Genomic DNA, 18,177 nt, shown 5'->3' on the forward strand with positions numbered 1-18,177 from the left:
ACTTTGGACGGTTCTGACTTAGAAAATGTGGACAACCTAGGTGTCTGGTTAGACTGTAAACTCTCCTTCCAGACTCACAAGAAGCATTTCCAATCCAAAATTAAATCTAGAATCGGCTTCCTATTTCGCAACTGTAACGATTCTCTTCTTGTGAGGCCCCACTTCGCCATTGTCTCAGTCCGCCTTATTGTCCGCCTCCGTGGCTTACTCACCATGCCCACCCCTCTCAATGACCCCACTGGACAGAGGGGCTGCTTGGGACAGAGGGGCAGCTTCTCGGGACAGAGGGACAGCTGCTCGGGACAGAGGGACAGCTGCTCGGGACAGAGGGACAGCTGCTCGGGACAGAGGGACAGCTGCTCGGGACAGAGGGACAGCTGCTCGGGACAGAGGGACAGCTGCTCCGGGCGGAGGGGCTCTAGCGGCCCCTGGCTGACTGGCGGCACTGGCGGCCCCTGGTTGACTGGCGGCACGGGAGACTCCGGCAGAGGCGCCGGACAGACGGGAGACTCCGGCAGCGCTGGAGAGGAGGAAGGCTCTGGTAGCGCCGGAGAGGCGGGAGACTCCGGCAGCGCTGGAGAGGAGGAAGGCTCTGGACGGATGGGCCGGAGAGACAGCCTGGTACGGGGAGCTGCCACCGGAGGGCTGGGGTGTGGAGGTGGTGACGGATAGACCGGGCCGTGCAGGCGCACTGGAGCTCTTGAGCACCGAGCCTGCCCAACCTTACCCGGTTGAATGGTCCCGGTCGCCCTGCCAGTGCGGCGAGGTGGAATAGCCCGCACTGGGCTATGCAGGCGAACCGGGGACACCGTGTGCAAGGCTGGTGCCATGTAAGCCGGCCCAAGGAGACGCACTGGAGACCAGATGCGTAGAGCCGGCTTCATGGCACTTGGCTCGATGCCCACTCTAGCCCGGCCGACACGCGGAGCTGGAATGTACCGCACCGGGCTGTGCACCCGCACTGGGGACACCGTGCGCTCCACAGCATAACACGGTGCCTGCCCGGTCTCTCTAGCCCCCCGGTAACCACAGGAAGTTGGCTCAGGTCTCCTACCTGGCGTAGCCATACTCCCTGTTAGCCCCCCCCCAATAAATTTTTGGGGCTGACTCCCGGGCTTCCATCCACGACGCCGCGCTGCCTCCTCATACCAGCGCCTCTCCGCTTTCGCCGCCTCCAGTTCTTCTTTGGGACGGCGATATTCTCCTGGCTGAGCCCAGGGTCCTCTTCCGTCTAATTCGTCCTCCCATGTCCATACCTCCTCGCGCTGCTCCTGCTGCTGCTTTTTCCTTTGCCCATTACCACACCGCTTGGTCCTGTTGTGGTGGGTGATTCTGTAACGATTCTCTTCTTGTGAAGTAGAGGCGGACCAAAGCGCAGCGTGGTGGTTGTTCATTGTATTTTATTCACGACACTATACATGAACAAACTAACGAAAAAACAAGAAACGTGAGAACTCAAAACCTAATACAGCCTATCTGGTGAATACTACACAAAGACAGGAACAATCACCCACAAACACAGTGAAACCCAGGCTACCTAAGTATGATTCTCAATCAGAGACAACTAATGACACCTGCCTCTGATTGAGAACCATACTAGGCCGAAAACATAGAACTGCCCCAAAACATAGAAAAACAAACATAGACTGCCCACCCAACTCACGCCCTGACCATACTAAATAAATACAAAAACAAAGGAAATAGAGGTCAGAACGTGACAGCAACAAAGCATCCTTCACTCATGCTGCCAAACATACCCTCGTAAAACTGACTATCCTACCGATCCTTGACTTTGGCGATGTCATTTATAAAATAGCCTCCAACACTACTTAGCAAATTGGATGCAGTCTATCACAGTGCCATCCGTTTTGTCACCAAAGCCCCATTTACTACCCACCACTGTGACCTGTATGCTCTCGTTGGCTGGCCCTCGCTTAATATTCGTTGCCAAACCCACTGGCTCCAGGTCATCTATAAGTCTTTGCTAGGTAAAGCCCCGCCTTATCTCAGCTCACTGGTCACCATAGCAGCACCAACCTGTAGCACGCGCTACAGGTGCGTGCTGGTATATTTCACGGGTATATTTCACTGGCCACCCCCAAAGCCAATTCCTCGTTTGGCCGCCCTTCCTTTCAGTTCTCTGCTGCCAATGACTGGAACAAACTGTAAAAATCACTGAAGCTGGACACTCATCTCTCCCTCACTAACTTTAAGGATCTGCTGTCAGAGCAGCTCACAGATCATTGCACCTGTACATAGGCCATCTGTAAATAGCCCATCCAACTACATCCTCCCCCATATTGTTATTTTTTTTCTCCTTTGCACCCCAGTATCTTGACTTGCACATTCATCTTCTCCACATCTATCACTGCAGTGTTAATTGCTAAATTGTAATTACTTCGCCACTACGGCCTATTTATTGCCTTACCTCCCTAATCTTACCTCATTTGCACACACTGTATATACACTTTTTTTCTATTGTGTTATTGACTGTACGTTTGTTTATTCCATGTGTAACTCTGTGTTGTTGTTTGTGTCACACTGCTATGCTTTATCTTGGCCAGGTCGCAGTTGTAAATGAGATCTTGCTCTCAACTGGCCTACCTGGTTAAATAAAGGTGAAATAAAAAATAAATTTAAAAAAAGACTGCCCTCTGCTCTGACAATGCAACATTTGCTCCAAGGAACCCTCAGAGATGACTTTGTATCTACTCTCCATCATAGAAGGCCATGTAATATGAAGGGGACAGATGCCTCCCAGAGTTCCACCCACCAGGTCAGCTGATTTAGAGGAGTCCCGTTGAGAAATAAGAGAATGAACGTTGATGCGTCATGATCCACACTAAGAGGATTCATTTGGGGTTAAAAGCGCCTTATGACTGCTGCAAGAGCAGAGCTTCTGTTCTGAGAATCCATCAAAACTAGAATGGACACAGTTCCACAAACTTGCTGGATTAGATCTGCATGTGGTCATATTAGCACAGTATGGGCAATAGCGATATTAGAGTTATTAATTAGCCCGGATGCCTTTATTTACAAGGCGATTGTGTTCTCCCCCATTCGAGCAAATGATGACCCACACGCAAATAGGCTATCAGGTAATCATGATAGCCAGAACATCTGACCAATGAGCACCTGTTTTCAGTCATTAAGGGCGTGTTAAGTCAGTCTATTATGATCATCTAGGCCTACGTATTATGCCACAGACGTCCTGGACACAGGGTGTCTAGAGCACCGAAGCCTTGCATTCTACCAGAAAATAAATAGTAATGTCTTTTAGACAACAGAAAAAAATATAGGTCAGGTACATTTTCTACAGCACCCAATGGTGTTTTTAAATGTGCACTGCACTAACGAGATACCATTTGGCTGAGGGGAGTCAGATCAAAGAGCAAAGTGAAAAGATTCAGTCTCTGCCAACTAATTAAGAACCTCAATAGATTCTATAGGGCCATACTGCCACCTATTGGTCATGTGTTTTAGTGTGCTCACATAGCCTTTGACTATGTTAGGCATAATGTGCTCAAAACATTATGTCATTTGACCTTTATCTTGAAATTTCAAATAACACTGTGAAATCAAGAGATAGAGAGTGGGAGGGAGACGGGGAGGAAAACCACAGACAGACCGTCAGACAGACTGACTGAAAAGAAGTGGGAGTGGAAGTGGCAGTGAGAGTGGGAGTGAAAATGGGAGTAGAAGTGGGAGTGAGAGTAGAAGTGAGAGTGGTGAGAGACAGGTCCTGCCCTGCAGGAGTTTGTGCCAAACTGAGAATCTGTGCAAACAGCTTCAACAAGTGGCCTAATCCCAGAGCCGTGTCCTCCGCGGGAGGAGGGGCTCGCTGGTATTTACCTGATTCTACAGCAAGCCATAAATCTATCCAGGGCCTCACACGCTCCACCCGCCCCCTATTCTTCTTCCTCCTCCTCCCTTCTCCTCTTCCTCATTGCATTTCAACACTCCCCTCTCCATGCTCCCATGGAGTAAATCTACGTCTGTGTGTGTGTGTGTGTGTGCATCTCTCTCTGTTAGCCTAGCTGGTTGTGCAGGCAGTGGGAGGAGAGGGAGAGGAAGAGGGAGGGAGAGACACGGTGCAATGGCACCAGTCTAGTATGACTCAGGCAGTGCGCATCCCTTCCCCTGGGGGTTAGAAGACAAAACACACAGCCAGTCCCACACATCCCCCTCCTCCTGTAATTACAGGATTCAAATGCTTACTCTTCCCCTCAAAAGGTGCTCCCAGGTCCCCAGTTCCAGCCCTGCTCGCTGCACACAGCAGTTATAACACCAATGACAGGGGGACTGGAAACACATTAGGAGATGCGTGTGGTTGGGCTTTTTCTTCTGAAGCTTGCTGTGTGGCACGGGCTGAGATGGGAGTGGGATGCCTCTCTATCATGAGAGGACTTGCAGAGCAGAGGGCCCTGTGCTGCTCTGCTTCGAGGAGGACCTCTGCTCTACTCGTCACGACTGTGCTGTTGGCTGGGGAATGCGACGGTGAAAAGAGGAGGGACAACTTGACGACATGAGTGGAGCCGGTTCCCCAGGGGGATCTCTCTACCACCTGTTCAAACAGCCAACGCTATCCTAAGGAAATTAAAACTTCCATCTCCACAAAGCCACAAGGATCCAGCACACCAAATCCCCCTTCATAGTCGCCACAGCCCACTGTCTGCTGTTTCCACAGCTGTTCCTATCCGGAGATCTGGAGCTAACACAGAGCTGAATTCAAAACTTGAAGCGGGTGAAAACTAAAACGTATAAACCACTCTCTTGTGATAAAACAGGCCCCCAAATATTTCTTACATTAAATACATCTTTACAATGCTGTGGGTAAACTGTTACAGAATGAGAACGGGATAAATAATACACCTGATCCAATGAAATCACATTCCTCCGCCAAGTTCATGCTCTAATGTCACATGCACAAGTACAGTGAAATGCCTTTCTTGCAAACTCAAAACACAACAATGCAGTAATCGCCATGTGGACAGAGCTGACAGAAGAGACCATTCAGCAGAAACTGAGTCGAAGCTTTTATGAAACCTTTCAGCCCTTCTGTGGATGTTTTTCAGGTCATAGTACGAAAAGAGCAGTATGGAGCAGTGGCAATCGTTTAAGGTCCCCCAAGAAGACAGTGACAGCACCTGAACTGTGGTTGACCTTGGTCCGACATTGTCCTTTCACAGAGATGAAAGCAGGACGTTAAGTAGAACCATTTTACTCAACTGGAAGAGTGCAATCAAGCAAGGTTCATCTCCGGGCCTGAACGTTCAATTCTCCTTCTCAAAGCAGGTCAACAGATAGGTGGGCAAAATGCTTGAGGGCACTGACCTACATCTGAGTGGTTCAGCTGTTCTTTCAGGGATGTTATTATGCTCTCTACTTACTACAGCCTGGTTGGAGCAAACAGCCCCCTGGCCTAACCCAACCTTCAGGAGTTCAAACAGCCCCCTCTGTCTGACTGAGACAAGCCCTGGCCTAACCCAACCTTCAGGAGTTCAAACAGCCCCCTCTGTCTGACTGAGACAAGCCCTGGCCTAACCCAACCTTCAGGAGTTCAAACAGCCCCCTCTGTCTGACTGAGACAAGCCCTGGCCTAACCCAACCTTCAGGAGTTCAAACAGCCCCCTCTGTCTGACTGGGACAAGCCCTGGCCTAACCCAACCTTCAGGAGTTCAAACAGCCCCCTCTGTCTGACTGGGACAGACCCTGGCCTAACCCAACCTTCACGAGTTCAAACAGCCCCCTCTGTCTGACTTGGACAGACCCTGGCCTAACCCATCCTTGAGGAGTTCAACAGTCCCAGTGCAGCCATGCAGTGCAGTCTCTTATCAGCAGCACATGCAGACAGAGCTCGGGCTGGAATCAGGCTGGGCGGACTACCTGGGTATGCTGCAAACTGAAGTAAACAACACAACCTTAACTGCTCCCCTCACCATGGAGATACTCTGTCAGGACCAATCAAAATGAGACAACTGGGGCCAGGTTGTAAATGAGTACCATCAGCTATTTCATGAGCAGTTAATGTATTGCCGCATCGGTCTAGCCTACCCCATTATTTCAGTTCGATCGGCTAGTCCTCTATACAGCACCAGGCCTCCTGAATGACACCAGCCCAGAAACAAACGAGTCCTGCATGCTGTCTATCAGATCAGTCGTGCTACGCTACGGAGGATGAGAGACAATATGTTCTGCCCCCTCTTCACACCAGAACCAGCCAAGGTGAAAGGGTTCTTCTGGAGAGGCAAGGAGCTGGCTGGCTGTAGGATCCCAAACCAAAAGCCTGCTGTTGTTTCCTACATGATTTCACAGCTGAGTGGCTCACTTATTTCTTAAGCTTCTACTGGAGACTGAAAATTATACCTTCATGGTGGTCATAAATCATACCTTGTTATGTTAAAGCAGCAATCAGTAGTTGAAACAATAACAAAGCGTATTCCCCGCCCCTGTTTTGGTAAAAATCTGAGAGATAGGGCTGGAGAAATGTAACGACTCTTAAATTCATAGACAGAGCTAAGGATGAAAAGATTGACCTTCCATGATATCAAAATTATAGTTGTAACCATGGTTTTAGGCTATATAGTGTTTGTTTACATTTACTTTATTGGCCAACATTGTAGTAAAAAAATCTTATATTTTGGGTTCTGGTGGGGTGTGACTGTTGAACTAAACTCATGAGGCATTTATAAGTTATATAAGTTATCTTCAAGATCAATGGATACATATCATTAATTCACAAGTCCAAAAATGTATGTAGCAACTGCAGATTGCCCCTTTAAGTGCTCATGTGTCAAGAGGTAAAATACAAGCTTGTTAAACAAACTATGTACGTACTGGAAGAGCGAGTCAGCTGTTGTCTCATAAATCCCAGACAGCACTAAAATGTATGTAACAGAGGTACAGAATCATCAAGACTAAGCCCGATGAAAAAACAACCTTCCAAAAACCTGCTTGGCTTAGTTATATTTGATTTACACTTTTTAGAGTAGATTTAGGGGGAGTTTGAGACTGTGAGTGCAGACTGTGGCCACTAGGAGACTCTCTACACCTCTGCCATTGATGTTGTTCTAGACTAGCTGGACTGATGTCAAGAATGATCCTCGCACACAGAGCCCAGAGTCTCCCTTCTCCCTTCGGATGAAAACCAGTCTTGTGAAAAACACAAGGCTCTAACAGGTCGACTGAGGCTCCGTTTAACAGACAACAGCTTCAGTTACACATAAAATGCATTTTTTAGGGAGCATATAAATATTTTACGGTACTGCCACAGCTGGCACGAAAGCGCGTAAATCCCCTCTCACTTGTGAAAATATTTCTTAGCATATTCTACACCTCGGCTTTACCTCAAACTTACTTTCTGGCCACAATTTGCGCATTATGAACAGTGTGCACCAATGAAAGAACTTGAGAGCTCCTTTCCAAAACAAGAAAAGCGTAGAGAGCAGAAAATCACAGGGAACAGCAACAGAACAACACACAGACAGCACAGCCCTAGATAGGATCCATGTGTAATATCAGTGTGTCTTACCAGCATTACACACCACACCTCAGCAGCAGGAAACAGTCTACAAATAGACGGAGAGGAACTACAAGGATCTCCACTTAAGGTTTCATCTTGCTCCCTGACCAGATGTTAGTGACGAATGTATTTGCTGCCATCACTGATTACAAGAGAGAAAAAGAGGTAGAAACACTAAACGAGAGAGAAGATAGAGTTGGATATTTAAAGCCCTATTGCCAGTCCCATAGGATAAGAGCAGGGACGGTGCAATGCTCATGATTGAGTTGGCCCATCATGGGCTTACTCATACTTTACCAAACTGTAGACCGGAAGCACCTGGGCCCAGAGGCCTGAGAGTGGCATGCCGGCAGGGGTCCTGCACCCAACCAACACTACACATCATCAGCGCAACTGGAAGGAATCTACATGTGTGTGTATCTGTGACCCAACAGTCAGCCTGCCTGCATGGGCTGTGCTGTGTGCAAACAAACATGCTTCCCCTCCCCTGCACAGAGAAGAGGCATAGGGGAGAAACTCTTTCCTTCCTCTCAGGGAAAACTGGTAGCTGTGCCCATCCAGAGCCAGCTTAATGCCTCCTCATACATCCAAACCCATTACTAAATGAAATATGATGTTCCTCAACAAGAGTTGATTTCTTAATGTACCAGCTACTTACCACTACAAAAGAGAGAAAAGCAGAGGCGAGAGTAGGATGGTAATATGTCCAACGTGGTTATGACTCGCTGGCTGTCCTGCATTGGGAGGAGCACAGCGGCTGTGTGGCGGCTGGGTAGGAGCTTGGATGAGCAGGGTCTGGCTGGTGGGCGTTTGGTTGAGTTTGGTGACTGTGTGGCTGCCCCCACTGAGTACTAAGGGGATCAGAACTCAACCACAGCAGCCAGAGGAAAGTAGCCCAAAGTAAACAGCTCATTCTGGGGATGGCTGAGTTGAGGAGCTAGCTACTGTTATTATACTGGTGGTCATGAGAAGATGAATAAGACCAAGAGGAGGAGGAGGAGGGGAAGAGGGAGGAAAAGACTCCGGCCGATACTGACATTGATCTTTATCTGCTGCAGATTCCCAAGGAATGAATCAAATAGGATTTTTCTGCGGGGACCAAAGGGCCAAGAGGGATCGGGAATGGAAGCTGGGTGGAGAGAGGGTTCAGTTCATACTACTCTGTCTTCACTCTCATGCCAAAAGTTCTCAGAACATTTTCAGTTCTCTTCCAGAGGCCCTTGGCAAATCATCTCAAACAACAGTGTAGTCTGCTGAAATGTGAAAGTTAGAGCAGAATAAGGTCCATCAACAGGGTTCAGAAGTTGCTGGATTCTCTACTTCTACATACAGTGGGGCAAAAAAGTATTTAGTCAGCCACCAATTGTGCAAGTTCTCCCACTTAAAAAGATGAGAGAGGCCTGTAATTTTCATCATAGGTACACTTCAACTATGACAGACAAAATGAGAAAAAAAATCCAGAAAATCACATTGTAGGATTTTTAATGAATTTATTTGCAAATTATGGTGGAAAATAAGTATTAAGTTGAAGTGTACCTTATTTAGTTGAAGTGTACCTATGATGAAAATTACAGGCCTCTCTCATCTTTTTAAGTGGGATAACTTGCACAATTGGTGGCTGACTAAATACCTTTTTGCCCCACTGTATACTGAAGAAAAATATAAATGCAATATGTAAAGTGTTGGTACCATATTTCATGAGCTGAAATAAAAGATCCCAAAAATGTTCCATACTCACAAAAAGCTTATTTCTCTCAAAGTTTGTGCACAAATTTGGTAGTGAGCATTTCTCCTTTGCCAAGATAATCCATCCACCTGACAGGTGTGGCATATCAAGAAGCTGATTAACAGAATGATCATTACACAGGTGCACCTTGTGCTAGGGACAATTAAAGGCCACTAAAATGTGCAGTTGTGTCACACAACACAATGCACCAGATGTATCAAGTTTTGAGGGAGCATAATTGGCATGCTGACTGCAGGAATGTCCACCAGAGCTGTTGCCAGAGAATTATATGTTCATTTCCCTACCATAAACTGGGAAAAACTCATTCTGATTGGCTGGGCCTGACTCCCCAGTGGGTGGGCCTATGCACTCCCAGGCCCATCCATGGCTGTGTCCCTGCCCAGTCATGAAATTAATTTATTAATTAATTAATTTGTCTTCTCTACTGCTTTCTGATAATGTGAACTCATACACCTTAAAGACAGTTCCATGTGGGTTCTGGGAAGAATGTATTGAGCTTACCACAAAATTAAAGTATCTCCAAACTAAACTGGAAACAAGCCTTCAAGGAAATGGGAATTAAAAAGTCTCTGCAGACCTGCAAGCCAGAACACTAACGCGTCTGTTGCTTTTGTACTGGAGTACTTTTCGGCTTGTCTATCTCCTTTTTTTTGCCAGCAAAACCCTAAAGGAACAAGGCCAATTATATATACAACTTTGTGCTGTGTTTTGCTAGCGCAGCCCACATGTACCTTTCTCCAAACTCCATGGCAGCTAGACCGAAGGCACTGTATCTTTCAAATGGTTTCTACTTGTGTCCATTAAAAGTTGGGGCTCTGTTGTTAACCATTTCACCTACACACCCACAAACAACATCCACATGTATGGAAAGTCTGCCCCTTCTGACAGAAATGAGAGAAAAAGACAATGAGTAACATTGATGATGACAGAACTTCCATCATGTTTTAATGGGATCTTCACAGCAGCCTTGAGCCTGCGAGACATTGAAGATTAAACTGAAATGAACTCCTAGAGTCATGACATTGTAATAATCATAGAATAATGTTGTAGAATTTATGTTGGGGAGGGGATTAGATTACTATTCTGAGGAGGCTTCCTGGTTGGCTGCTAATGGGCTATTTTTATGCTTAGCCACCCAATGAGCTTACCAGAAATTGAGCTACAGTAGGGGGCAGGAATCAATGTTTAGGCCACAGAAGATACACAGTGAATAAACCATTTACAATGGTATCTACAGTTCTGCTTTACTAAAGACTTTATTTCTGTTCCACATGGCTTTATAGTAATGTGGGACCTTTACTGCGGGAACAGCATGTGACTTTTATTTAGATTTGTTCTTCTACAGGTTAACAGAAGAGCAGAGGTTGCTGAGTAATTGAGTCTTGAGATTAGAGTGACAGCAGGTGCCACGCTCATCACATCAAATCAAAGTTTATCGGTCACGTACACAGATGTGCAGGTGTTATAGCAGGTGCAGCAATACCATTATGTTACTAGCTCCAACAGTGCAGTGGAATGCTTTATTATTCTACCTTTCCCTAAGTTGTTGTACTCGGCTATTAAACAGTGAAGTCTTGTAATAGAGAGTCACATTGTCTCTGGTCATCATTCATATATCGGTCTTACAGTAACATCATTGTCTTAATAGAGCTATGGAATTTGTCTTTGCGAACTCCCAAACCGCCATTTACTGTGCATTACCCTGTGGAAGTCAAAGACAAGGGGTAGGTCAACTACCCATGCTGCCCTACACAGCCTCCCTCTCCCTCTGAGTGTGGTAGTTAGGATGTCAGCCCCTGACCTTCCTCCCTCTGTGTGTGGTAGTCAGGATATCAGCCCCTGACCCTGCTCTTCCTCCCTCTGTGTGTGGTAGTCAGGATGCCAGCCCCTGCTCTTCCTCCCTCTGTGTGTGGTAGTCAGGATGCCAGCCCCTGACCCTGCTCTTCCTCCCTCTGTGTGGTAGTCAGGATGCCAGCCCCTGACCCTGTTCTTCCTCCCTCTGTGTGTGGTAGTCAGGATGTCAGCTCCTGACCCTGCTCTTCCTCCCTCTGTGTGTGGTAGTCAGGATGTCAGCTCCTGACCCTGCTCTTCCTCCCTCTGTGTCTGGTAGTCAGGATATCAGCCCCTGACCCTGCTCTTCCTCCCTCTGTGTGTGGTAGTCAGGATGTCAGCTCCTGACCCTGTTCTTCCTCCCTCTGTGTGTGGTAGTCAGGATGCCAGCCCCTGACCCTGCTCTTCCTCCCTCTGCGTGTGGTAGTCAGGATGCCAGCCCCTGACCCTGCTCTTCCTCCCTCTGTGTGTGGTAGTCAGGATGTCAGCTCCTGACCCTGCTCTTCCTCCCTCTGTGTGTGGTAGTCAGGATGTCAGCTCCTGACCCTGCTCTTCCTCCCTCTGTGTGTGGTAGTCAGGATGCCAGCTCCTGACCCTGCTCTTACTCAAATCCACACATGGCCCTGGCTCCAACCTGGCTCTGATCAACAAATTAACAAGCTCCGGAGCTGATCCTGGACCAGGTAGCGGTGCAGGAGTAGAGCATGCAACCCCAAAACCAGGGATTAAGCCTCCTTTATACACAGATTACACAGCATTTACTCCCCGATCTGAGAGGCTGTCAGGTGTGTCCCCACAGATTAGCACAAAACTCCTGGTAATGAAAGAAATTATACCTGGTGCTGCCTCGGCCACCTTTGAGGTAAGATCAGTCAGGCTGAATAAAAGGCATTCCCCCCCTCTCCTCCATCCCCTCCCCCTCTCCTCTCCTCCCTCTTCTACTCTGTTCTATTTATTCATTCAACGTGAGTAGCTAATTGGTTGATAAATGCTTAGGTAGTTTGCTGATTAGCTTAGCATGTTGCCGCTAGCTTGCTACATTTTACTCTTTGCTTCCGATTGTACAGATATTGTCACATTTGTCTAACTACTGTAACACAATAATGACTTCAAAACATTTAAACTTGTAAGTCTAATTTTATTTACAAGATTATCAAACCTCTGCCATGTTTCCAAAAATTGTGTAATCTGTTAAACTCCTCCCATTGACCTTTTAGAAACCAATCGGATTTGTTCTGCCCTAAACTAATCAGATTATTTCTGCCTTTAGAAGAAAGTTGACTAGACTTTATGTCAATGTGCCCAGGCTGGGGAAGGTGGAGGTGCATAGAGGGGGAGGGCCAGGGTTCTGTGTTATACAGACTAACAGAAGAGAGCAGAGTTTTTTTTTTTACTAAGAGGGATAACCTTGCATGGAGAAAATGTCAGAATGAGTTGTCCCTGAAATGCTCAGACATTAAAAAAGGATTTAAGGATTTAAATGAAACAGTGTCGAAAACCATAATACACCCCCACAGAAAATCTGGTTTCACGTGTGGATGTTGAAAGAACAAGCTAAGGACATGGGGCGAGAGAAAAACATCTGAACTGCAAAGTGATGAAACGCAAATGTAATTGAAAAGGAACCTAAAGCAGGAAAAAACAGAGCGAGATAAAGCAAGCAGCAGGAGATAGATAATAGCCAGAGATAGAAAGGTAAAGTCCATGCTGAGGTTGGAGGCTTGTCTTGGAAACTGAGCAGACTGTCACTGATAGACATATCTTACATGGCACAAACAAGCAGGCTGCGGCATTACACAAGCACATGCAAACACACAAAGTAACTACAGGCAGGCTCAAAACCTATATAGTCGTGGCCAAAAGCTTTGAGAATGACACAAATATTAATTTCCACAAAGTTTGCTGCTTCAGTCTTCAGATATTTTTGTCAGATGTTACTATGGAAAACTGAAGTATAATTACATGCATTTCATACGTGTCAAAGGCTTTTATTGACAATTACATGAAATTGATGGAAAGAGTCAATACTTGCAGTGTCGACCCTTCTTTTTCAAGACCTCCTCAATCCGCCCTGGCATGCTGTCAATTAACTTCTGGGCCACATCCTGACTGATGGCAGCCCATTCTTGCATAATCAATGCTTGGAGTTTGTCAGAATTTGTGGGGTTTTGTTTGTCCACCCGCCTCTTGAGGATTGACCACAAGTACTCAATGGGATTAAGGTCTGGGGAGTTTCCTTGCCATGGACCCAAAATATCGATATGTTCCCGGGCAACTTAGTTATCACTTTTGCCTTATGGCAAGGTGCACCATCATGCCGGAAAAGGGATTGTTTGTCACCAAACTGTTCCTGGATGGTTGGGAGAAGTTGTTCTCGGAGGATGTGTTGGTACCATTCTTTATTCATGGCTGTGTTCTTAGGCAAAATTGTGAGTGAGCCCACTCCCTTGGCTGAGAAGCAACCCCACACATGAATGGTCTCAGGATGCTTTACTGTTGACATGACACAGGACTGATGGTAGCGCTCACCTCTTCCTCTCCGGACAAGCTTTTTTCCGGATGCCCCAAACAATCGGTAAGGGGATTCATCAGAGAAAATTACTGTAACCCAGTCCTCAGCAGTCCAATCCCTGTACCTTTTGCAGAATATCAGTCTGTCCCTGATGTTTTTCCTGGAGAGAAGTGGCTTCTTTGCTGCCCTTCTTGACACCAGGCCATCCTCCAAAAGTCTTCGCCTCACTGTGCGTGCAGATGCACTCACACCTGCCTGCTGCCATTCCTGAGCAAGTTCTGTGCTGGTGGTGCCCCGATCCCACAGCTGAATCAACTTTAGGAGACGGTCCTGGCGCTTGCTGGACTTTCTTGGGCTCCCTGAAGCCTTCTTCACAACAATTGAAACTCTCTCCTTTAAGTTCTTGATGATCCGATAAATGGTTGATTTAGGTGTAATCTTACTGGCAGCAATATCCTTGCCTGTGAAGCCTTTTTTTGTGCAAAGCTATGATGGCGGCACTTGTTTCCTTGCAGGTAACCATGGTTGACAGAGGAAGAACAAAGATTCCAAGCACCACCCTCCTTTTGAAGCTTCCAATCTGTTATTTCAAACTTAATCAGCATGACAGAGTGATCTCCAGCCTTGTCCTCGTCAACACTCACACCTGTGTTAACGAGAGAATCACTGACGTGATGTCAGCTGGTACTTTTGTGACAGGACTGAAATGAGGTGGAAATGTTTTTTTGGGGATTCAGTTCGTTTACATGGCAAAGAGGGACTTTGCAATTCATTGTAATTCATCTGCTCACTCTTCATAACATTCTGGAGTGTATGCAAATTGCCATCATACAAACTGAGGCAGCAGAGTTTTTGAAAATGAATATTTGTGTCATTCTCAAAACTTTTGGCAGTATGAGTCTCACCAACCCACCCCCACTTTATACTGTCCTACCCTCCTCTCTACTGCTTTTCTCTTCCCTGTCCTCTTCTATACTCTCCTGTAACCCTTCCATCCCCTTCCCTATCCCTTCTTCTTATCTTTTAATGCAACTCCCATCTGATTTCAAACGGTTTCCCGCTTTCTTATATAGGGCAAAGCCAGTTGTTTTCAATCCCAACCTTCTGTAAAACTAATGCCAACTGGTATGAGTCACAGGGTAGTCTCAGGGGGGGATAGAGAATGTTCTGGAGAGGATTTATTTCCTCCAGCTGTGGCAGTAGAGTTATTAATGGACCAGCTACAGCACAGAAACTGCTGGCTTAGCTAGCTATTTCTTTCACTACTGCTTTGTGTTGGGGCACTTCTTTCAGTTGTCAATGCTTAAAAATAACCCATCATAAATGTAAAATCATTATATTCAAAATAAATTAAACCCTTCTTTCTATTCCATTTTGGCTGTCCTAGTAGCTTCACCAGCTATTTCATTTTCAATGGAGCAGTCAAATGTGAGGAGGAAGAACCAATTGACAGTACTGTCAGTGAATCTTAAAATACTCATTGTCCATCACTTGCTATCCCATCCAGAATCTAGTGCTTGGACAGCCAGGGCTCAACTCCCTGTGTTCCTTCCATCAATGGGACCTTACTCATCAACAGTGGGAGTTGCTGTAATCTGTGTTGCCCTGACTAACCCTAACCCCTCATCAACTCAGCTAATCATCCCTTTCCCCCCCTAGCCTGGCCGTCTACTGGAGGATGATTTAGGGATTTAAAGAAAGAGAAAGAGATAGAGGGATACAGAGATATAGAGAGTGGTAAAGAGGGAGGTTTTCTCAGGATAAACTGTGCCCATGATGGCAGCAGATGGCATTGGTGAGGGGGGGTGGAGGTTGCTTGATGCTACGGAGCCCGCTGGCTGCCATGTTAAAACAAACTGTTGTAGTGTGGCTGTATCCTGGCTGGGATTGGGTCAGGTCTTATAAATGTACAGTGGCAAGAAAAAATATGTGAACCCTTTGGAATTACCTGGATTTCTGCATAAATTGGTCCTAAAATTTGATCTGATCTTCATCTAAGTCACAACAATAGACAAACACAGTCTGCTTAAACTAATAACACACTAACTGTTATACATTTTCATGTCTTTATTGAACACACAGTGTAAACATTCACAGCGCAGGGTGGAAAAAGTATCTGAACTCTTAGATTTAATAACTGGTTGACCCTCCTTGGGCAGCAATAGCCTCAACCAAACGTTTTCAGTAGTTGTGGATCAGACCTACCTCTTTGTCGGAACTAGAAGCACAAGCATTTCGCTACACTCGCATTAACATCTGCTAACCATGTGTATGTGAGAAATAAATTTGATTTGATTTTACAAAATTGTCTCAGTTCAACAATATTCTTGGGATGTCTGGTGTGAACCTATCTCTTGAGATCATGCCACAGCATCTCAATCGAGTTGAGGTCAGGTCTCTGACTGGGCCACTTCAGAAGGCGTATTTTCCTCTGTTGAAGCCATTTTGTTGTTGATTTAATTATTTGTTTTGGGTCGTTGTCCTGTTGCATCACCCAACTTCTGTTGAGCTTCAATTGGCGGACAGATAGCCTTACATTCTCCTGCAAAATGTCTTGATAAACATGGGAATTAATTTGCTGTCCAGGCCTTGAGGCAGCAAAGCAGCACCAAACCATCATACTTTATACTTGGGATGAGGTTTTGATGTTGGTGTGCCTTTTTTTCTCCACACATAGTGTTGTGTTTTCCTTCCAAACAACTCAACTTTAATCTGTCCACAGAATATTTTGCCAGTAGCGCTGTGGAACATCCAGGTGCTCTTTTGTGAACTTCAAACCTTTCAGCAATGTTTTTTTTTGGACAGCAGTGGCTTCTTCCGTAGTGTCCTCCAATGAACACCATTCTTTTTCTATTTAACATTTTTTTTTTTGGTTTTACCCCCCTTTTCTCCTTAATTGGTAGTAGTTACTGTCTTGTCTCATCGCTGCAACTCCCGTACGGACTCGGTCGAGAGCCATGCGTCCTCCGAAACACAACCCAACAACACTGATTCATGACACAACGCAGATCCAACCCGGAAGCCAGCCGCACCAATGTGTCAGAAAAAACACTGTGCACCTAGCGACCCGGTCAACGTGCACTGCGCAGACACTCCTGGATCCTTCTTAACCTCATTGAGCATTCTGCGCTGTGCTCTTGCAGTCATCTTTTCAGGACGACCACTCCTAGTGAGAGTAGCAACAGTGCTGAACTTTCTCCATTCATAGACAATTTGTCTTACCGTAGACTGATGAACTTCAAGGCTTTTAGAGATACTTGTGTAACCCTTTCCGGCTTTATGCAAGTCAACAATTCATCATTTTTGTTTTTTTGAGATCTCCTTTGTTTGAGGCATGGTTCACATCAGGAAATGCTTTTTGTGAATAGCAAACTCAAATGTTGTGATTGTTTTTTATAGGGCAGGGCAGCTCTAACCAACATCTCCAATTTTGTCTGATTGATTAGACTCCAGGTTAGCTGACTCCTGACTCCAGTTAGCTTTTGGAGAAGTCTAGGGGTTCACATACTTTTTCCAAACTACAGTGTGAATGTTTAAATAATGTATTCAATATAGACATGAAACATATAATAATTGGTGTGTTATTAATTTAAGCACCCTTTGATTGTCTATTACTGTGACTTAAAATGTAATCTGATCTTCATCTATGACCAATTTATGCAGAAATCCATGTAATTCCAGAGGAATGCTTGTTTGTTCTGGGGAAAATGGGTGATGGGTGAGGTCGTATTTAAGGTCGTATTTAAGGAAAACAGACGGTAAAATGCAGCATCATATGATGCAAAATGCACCATACCTGCTGTATTCCTGTATTTTGAAAGTTAGATATCTTGATAACTTGTTTGCTGACATGCAAACATTTTGGGACTATATCAACAAAGGACTAATGAAACAAATACCAATAGAGAGTTTTGTGGTGTAGTTTTCCTTCAATATGACCTCACCCATCACCCATTTTCCCCAGAGCAAACAAGCACAGACAGGACCTATATTTATAAGACCTGACCCAGTGCCAGCCAGGCTACAGCCACACACTATCACAGATGGTTTTAACATGGCAGCCAGCGGGCTCCGTAGCCTCAAGCCCTCCTCCTACCCAGCAGCCCCTGCACTGGCAACCTAGCCAGGTCTGCATAAACAAAATTAGGTTAGCAGACACTCTGCAAATGTTGCTTACGTTGACCTAGCAGAAAAATACTAATTAGAGAATATTTAGTTTAACAAATAATATTTTATCATATTTGGCATATTACAGTATGATCTGAGATGTTTATAAATACTAGAGGGGTCTCAGCTGTAGGATTCTGCTCTGCTGTATATTGATGAAATTGGGTGTTCAGGTAACAGGCCAGTGAAGATGAATAAGATCTCCCTGGTTCTGTATGAAAAGAGCGAGAGAGAGAGAGAGAGAGAGAGAGACAGAGAGAGAGAAGGAGAGAGAGCGAGAGACAAAGGGAGAGACAGAGAGAGAGACAGAGAGAGAGAGAGAGAGAGAGCAAACATATATGCAAACCAACTACAGGATGTGTGGTCTGGGCAAAGTGTATGAAGTTCTTGAGCAAAAAG

General features: G+C 45.8%; 1 protein-coding gene across 4 annotated transcripts in view; it reads right to left on the reverse strand.

The window, feature by feature from the left end:
• LOC110494603 (E3 ubiquitin-protein ligase PDZRN3-B) overlaps positions 1-18,177 on the reverse strand; it is a 562,549-nt gene that overhangs the window by 56,614 nt on the left and 487,758 nt on the right. The gene's annotated exons all lie outside the window — the stretch shown is intronic.

This window comes from Oncorhynchus mykiss, chromosome 17 (genome assembly GCF_057628025.1).
Source record: "Oncorhynchus mykiss isolate SJ-2025 chromosome 17, ASM5762802v1, whole genome shotgun sequence".
NCBI classification, from domain to species: domain Eukaryota; kingdom Metazoa; phylum Chordata; class Actinopteri; order Salmoniformes; family Salmonidae; genus Oncorhynchus; species Oncorhynchus mykiss.